We start from the raw sequence: 7383 nt of genomic DNA, 5'->3' as shown, positions 1-7383 counted from the left end.
TGTGAAATAGTGGCCTGTAAAGGATAATACCACTAGTAGTTTTAGTCATGTAGTTCTCATTTGCTAACTTATCTGAGTTAATAATTTGAAAACAATAATTGTGCAAACAATTTACAATCATGCATATGCATGATCATAAGATTTATTATTGGAGAAATGTGTGAACGACTTATTATTTTTTAAGAGAACCAACAAACAAACATATACATCTTAAAACTAGACTAGATTACTCAAGACTAATGTAATCTGTTATTGCCGAATACATGCATCAAGTTCATGAAATACCTTAGAGTTCACCAGTGCCAAGTTATATAATCAAATTAACTCTGTTTCTAATATGCAGTCTTCTAAGTTATTGGAAAAGAACATTAAATACTGTGCCTTCACTACATAGACAGTCCTATTCCCTGCTTGACAAATTGATGACAAACACACATACATCATTCCCTCCAGCTGACTAACACTGTTAAAATTCACTTTCAAATTAATGCAAGCTTATTAGAGTAAAGAAATAATTTATATTCATATAAAAAGCAGTAATATTATTTATTATATGTAATCTTAGTCTATCATAACAATCAAGACACACACATGATTGGTAATCACTACATCTAAAGAACTCAACAAATATTAAGTACATCAGCATAATATTTTATGACATATTATTATATATACACTTCAGAATAGTCTACAATGAAATAATTACTTTTACATGACCAGCTATTTGTATGTCAAGGTACGTTGTAGCAGAGAGTCAATTGTTTGTTGTGTAAATGATGTTAACATTTATAAGGTGTGCATTGGTTTAAAGACACAACAATGTATGCATTTTAGCATAGCTGCTATGCGACAAAGGGCAATGGATCTATATTAAGACACTGTAAATTGTACAACTACATTGCTTCATTGATTGTCTAGGAACACATAATGATGAATAGTAGAAGAAAGAGTATAGCATTAAGTATCCATATGAATGATTAAAGAGTCTTAATTTTCTGACTCTATTACTTTCAACATGTACCCTAACATATGTTCTTGTTAAATATATACAGAAATAGCAGCAGCCATTAGCTCTATTGTATATGTTGTTGTTTAACGAAACATATTTAGGTGCTTACTTATACTTTCATTGTCCATAGCTTGCTTTAAGAATAAGTGTAACATTTGAGGCAAAAGTCGATAGAGTAAATCTGATGATAGCTAAAATCCAGCCACTGCAGTCATGCAATGTTCAAGCTTAAGGGTCTGTTAATTTGACCAAAATTCATGCATCCTTATTATTCATGTGGGTGCTACATTTTCTTATTTCTTCTATTTTTTTGTCGTTTTGTGATAGCAGAGTTAAATTATGTTACATATTCAATGCAAAGGAATCAAGAGGTCTGACTGCTTTTGAAATTAAGTATAAACAATCATTTTATTTGTCTAAGGGAACTTAGACGTATTAAAGTGCAATAAGAATATGTTGCTTACTTTGCACAGACGTTTTTTCCACAGTCACGACAATGATGTCTTCTTTCAGTTAGTGTAAACTCTACATTACATCTCATACAAGGAATACAGCGTTCTATTACTCCACCTACACAATTACCAATATTAACACTAAAACGTTATCAACTCTATCTCTAAAGGTTTAGAGACTTCAGACTAAGACACAATAAAAGGCAGGTGAGCTAACATTCTATATCTTACTTAAGTAAATTACATTCATTTTTTTTTTCTTGTTAATGTAGAATGAAGTGTCTAGTTACCTGGACTGTCACTACATGATATGTGCCTCTTGGTCTGCCTAATGGCACTTGGGACTTCAACACAATCTTCATGATATCACTCTTTGCAGCCCTTGCACTCAATCTCTTTTGGCTGATGGCACTTGCAGTATACTCCAAATTTTCATATAAGCAAAATATTGTTTTGCTTTCTTTTTGTAAATGGCAGGGAAATGGGTTAATTGTTTTATTTTTGATACAGTGCTCCCTTAATTGATGTTAAATGTACGTTATTTTGTGTAAGGGTTTGCCCGCCACAAAGAGATATGATGAAAGACAATTAAAAATGTTGTATGTAGTTGAACTGGCTGAAAATACACAGGTTGATTTTGTGAACAACAATGCTGCAATCTGTACCTTGGCTCTAGATTGAATATATACAGTCAAATGGTATCAACAGTTACAAAACAGGACAGCCAATATTACTGGCAGTTACCAGTAATTTTCATTGACGTGAAACGTGAAGTACTTGTACAAACTGTCCTCTCTGCACTAAAAATACGAATGTCATGCTCAATATAGTGGATTGAAGTCCATCAATGTTTGGATAACAACTCATAAGCCACTCCTACAGCTTCTTTTGTTGTTAAAAGCAGCTGCTGCTGACCTATTTTCGTGAAATAATCACTAATAGTTAAAATATATATATTTTGCCTGATTGAGACACAGGTCACAAAGGTCCAATTCTAATGTGGTATGATGGGGAATGAACCGGAATAGGGTGTAGCTTTGGTCTTGTAGCTGTCAACTTGTCTTTCTTTGACACTCATGACATCACATACAGATACCTATGGTAAGACACAGTACAACATATAATAAGAAAAATGCATCACTTACAACTAGCTTCAAATCTTTCATGACTCCACTCAATAACTCTATTATAGGTCTTTTTTACAAGATGTTCTGATGTTAAGTCAGTATACCAACAGTGGACAATTTGTAATTTTTCAGCCTTAGACTGTACACATCACCTACTGAAAGCAGAAACACTATTCTAAATTATTACAAGACAGCAAAAAAGAAATTTGAAAAAAATAATACAAACTTGTCCTGGCTTCTTCTTATAGTACAATTCTCCTTCTTTCAATCCTAGTTTGCTAGCCTTTTTTTCCAAATACTTCTCTTCCTGTTAGCAGGACAATCTGAGGTATTAGTTCATTTTCTATTTAGTTTACTGCTTAATTCTCAGTCAGGTTCACATTCTCTTGCTGTATAATATTGCTTTTTTGACACTTTGAAAAACTTCTTAGGTAGTTAAAAGCTCTCAATTAAGTACACACAGCCTGAGAAGTGCCAAAACGATTTGTTTGCCGAATCCATTTCTCTTGCAAAATTATTACAGTCCTGGGTTCATATATTGCAAGACGGAATTAATTTTTCAGCCTTTCTTTTCAAATTTGGACCAAATTTTGGGCCGGGACCAATTTTTTTACGAAATATAAAGTTCACGTCCTGTGTCATGAGATCATGATCGAATATTAAGTGCACTTTTTAGAGGATTCCCGATTCCAAGTGGGGAGAGGGAGGGGTCTTAGTTCACCATGGCGGCCAATCTTTGGTTTCATAATATATGGGGAAATGAAGTGCCAAGTGAGGTTTTGCAACAGTATATGATTTCTTTAGACGAGAGAATTGAGCCATTGAAAGAGAAGGCGCGAGGTTCTTATGGTGCTGTCTTTGAAGTCAAATACAATGGAGCAGTGTGCATTGGGAAACGTATATTAGATATTCTCGTTGGATTAGGAGCCCATCAGTTTGTTGAAGAAGATCAGTACATGCCATTGATCGAGAAATTTCGCCAAGAATGCGATCTAGTGAGCAAGATGCGTCATCCAAACATCGTTCAGTTTCTTGGTATTTATCAGCCATCACCAGACCCAAGAGATTTAACACTAATTATGGAAAAACTACACATTGATCTGGAAGATTCATAGAGAAACATCAAAATATTCCTCTATCCATCAAGTTAAGTATTTTACGAGATGTTCATCAGGTTTGTTTACACATTCATTCTCATGGTGTCATACATAGAGATCTCAATGCTGGCAACATATTGCTCACAGAACAACTATTGCTCATAAAGTAGCAGACTTTGGAATGTCACGAGTACTTCCACAAAACATTTTGAACAAGGGTAGCATGACAATAATGCCTGGAGCAACAGATTATATGCCACCAGAGGCTGTTGAAGGGAAATATGATCAGAAATTGGACACATTCTCATTTGGTAATTTAGTAATAATACAACACATTACATTAGTTTCTTTGTTTGTAGGTCACGTAACTCTTTACCTTATCAATGAAGTATATCCACAGCCTGTTTATATGAATTGGAAGAAAGTAGGTGAAATTAAAGATGGTATTGAAATGGAAAGAAGAAGGACATGGCTGAAGAAAATGGGTCAACAACATTGTCTCTATGACCTTATTGTAGCATGCCTTCAAGATGAGCCAGAGAAACGACTAACTATGCTAACACTTAACGCAAACCTCAATGAATTGTGTTCTGCTTATCCATATAAACTAGAAGATCTTATGAAGATTTCTGTAAGTTATCAATCATAGTTTATGCATGTGTTCAGATACATGTCATTACATATATATGTGTTTTAAATTGATTATTTCTTTATATGGTATATAGTGCCCTCAAATAGTGAATACAGATCTGGTAGACCAACTGAAGGAGTATCAAACAGCTGTTAAAGAATTTGTGGAAAAATTACCTGGAATTGATTTGAAAGTAGTTTCTGATAGAGACAGAACAAAGGAAGATGAAGTAGATCAATTGAAAGCTCAACTAACTACAATGACTAATGCAAAGAAGGAATTGGAAAGTCAAGTGATTACAATTACTACAGGAAAGGAAGAAGTAGAGGTCCAGCTGGCAGCAGTGGCAAATGAAAAGGAAGAAGTTAGTTTTAATTATATGATCATCATGTTTATATTTTATATAGTTACAGTCTCAAGTTACTGAATTGTTACAAGTTCAGTATTAAAAAATAACTAGTAAATGATATTGATAGTATGTGACCTTTGTACTATAATATCAATAATTTTCATTAGATGGAGCTGAAGAATGAACATGAAAAAGAACTACAAGATGTATGTGATTCCATTGTCAGCTCAGGTATTGTCACTGTATTGAATTTAATCTGATGTTGAGATATTATGTTTTTTTTTAGATTGTTCATATGGAACAGGAAAATATGTTACTTCATCAAATGAATGATGACAATATGGCAAAGGTGCATCAATATGAAGAAAACAATTGAACGACTACATCAAGATATTGAAACCTTAGAAACACTGAGGTATGCACACAAAAAACTTATATTTAAAGAACCACAGCAAGTGGGTTGATTAAGATAACACATGGTGGTAAGGCTGAGTTTTAAACAATATAATAGGAGATTGTAATTAGTTAATAGTTTTTGGGAGACAAATCACAATGACAGTATTCATAAATCTTTACACATTATTCTATTCCAAGATTTATGAATAGTTTAATTTTTCACCCCATAATAAAAAAACTATGAATACAGTGATATCATACTGTACTAACATAGCAACATTTACTTTAGCAGCATGTATGTTACTAGCAACTATTTCATGGTAAAGATCATCATGACAACACATAACATAGCAACTATATATATATATCACTGCAGCAACTATATATATATATTATATCCATAGCAACATTAATTGTGATCTTATGAACATTAGACTAATTATTATTTTAAGAGTCAGCTATTTTTGGTTATTTTTTCAATTTTTTATTACATTGTCAAAACCTGCCAGATATTTAATTGATTACCATTGTTTAATTAATGTATGTTATCAGCAGGTTTTGCTAAAAAAAAAATTTTCTACCAAAAAGTAAAGAATTAGTGACAGTGCCCATTTTCTACATTTTTAGAAGGAAAATGTTTATTGCCATAACTATCCAAAATTTTGTTAGAAACAAAAGCCAAAACCTACCAGATATTGAATTCATATGTAATGTTTAGTTTAACTTTTGACATAAAAATCCCCAAATCCATGTAACCATGTAATCCACACAAAAATGCAATGTCAGATAGTTGTATGTCACTATAGCAACAGTTTCTTCAACATCATGTGTGTTACCATAGCAACAACCACTATCATGACAACATTATCATAGCAACTACATATACATAAACATACCAACTGTATAGTGATTAAAAGGAATTATAATGATTAAAAGGTAGCTATGTTATTAATGTGAAGGAATACAAAATATAGTAACACTACATGTGATTGATTAGGAATGAACAACTCTTGCTTTTAATAGAAATCATTGGAACAGTTGAACCTCACTGTTAGAAACCTGGAATCCAGGAATAGTGCTTTGGAGTCTCAACGTATACAGTTTGAACACCAAAACTTACAAATGGTTGAAGACAGACAAAAGCTTAAAGAAAGACTACGAGAAATTGAAGAACTTTACCAAAAAACATTGAGAGAGAAAAAGCAATTGGAAAAAGGTGTGCAGTATAATGCTAATCACCAATGTTTGCCATATCAGGTAATGTATAGTTTATAAATTCATGCATTAATGACATAATCAATTAACGTCACATAATAAGTTCTTATCATAGGGCAATAATGCTCATCATTAAAAGTAATGTGAATTAGCTACATCAGTACATGAACAGAATTTCAAAAATAATGTAATAACCATTATTCAATCATTAATTGCAGTTTTCAGAGACCAAGCCTGAACCCAGTGATTGGGAATACATTGAGTTAACTATAGGAGATGTCATAAAGCCAAAGTCAGAAAGAACCCAAAGTAACTCAACAGATCTGATAGTGAAGATAAAATATTATCACTTTCTATTTATACCTCAGATGGCCATGAGCTGTTAAAGTCCAATTTAACAAATAACATTCCTGATATTGCTAAGAAAGCCAACACTCTAATCCCAGAAGAAAGAAGAAAAGACCCTTTACTCCCTTTACCTATTAGATACACTCCTATACCAGCACCAACAAAACCAACTCCACAACTTAAAGGTTATAATCCACAAAAAGTTGGTACTTGTCTTCTTCCTGTTGCTATTGAGACTGAAGATGATGACCAAACCATTGACATCTTTAGGTGCTAAACTTCTCAAGAGACGACAGAAGATTGAGTCAGCTCACGAGCATCCTATTCCTGATATAATTTCTACAGAGAATGTAGGCCAAAGAGCACAACAACCTGTTTCTCAGACCACAGATGATATCACAAAACAGGATGGTGCTAAAATGAAGCAAGAAAAAAAAAGTAGCACATTAGGCAGACCACAACTGTAGCTAACAAACTAGTTAACCCTTTAAAGCTGGATCAAAAAGACAACGAATTGCAAGCTATCTTAAAACGACAAAGAAAAACGGGCAGAAAATTCAAATTAACTGTTTTGCTGCAATTTTGTATGAAATAGTTTTTTGCTAAGTTAATAATTTGTAAACAATAATAGTGTAAACAATTTACAATTGTATTCATGATTATAAGATTTATTATTGGACAATATGTGCAGTTTTTTTAAGTTTACTGTGCACAACCTTTCACTAAAGAAACAACAAACACGTACACCTTCTAAATAAA

Source organism: Gigantopelta aegis, unplaced genomic scaffold (assembly GCF_016097555.1).
Source record: "Gigantopelta aegis isolate Gae_Host unplaced genomic scaffold, Gae_host_genome ctg3016_pilon_pilon, whole genome shotgun sequence".
In the NCBI taxonomy this organism is placed as follows: domain Eukaryota; kingdom Metazoa; phylum Mollusca; class Gastropoda; order Neomphalida; family Peltospiridae; genus Gigantopelta; species Gigantopelta aegis.
Note: the sequence above shows the minus strand (reverse complement) of the source record.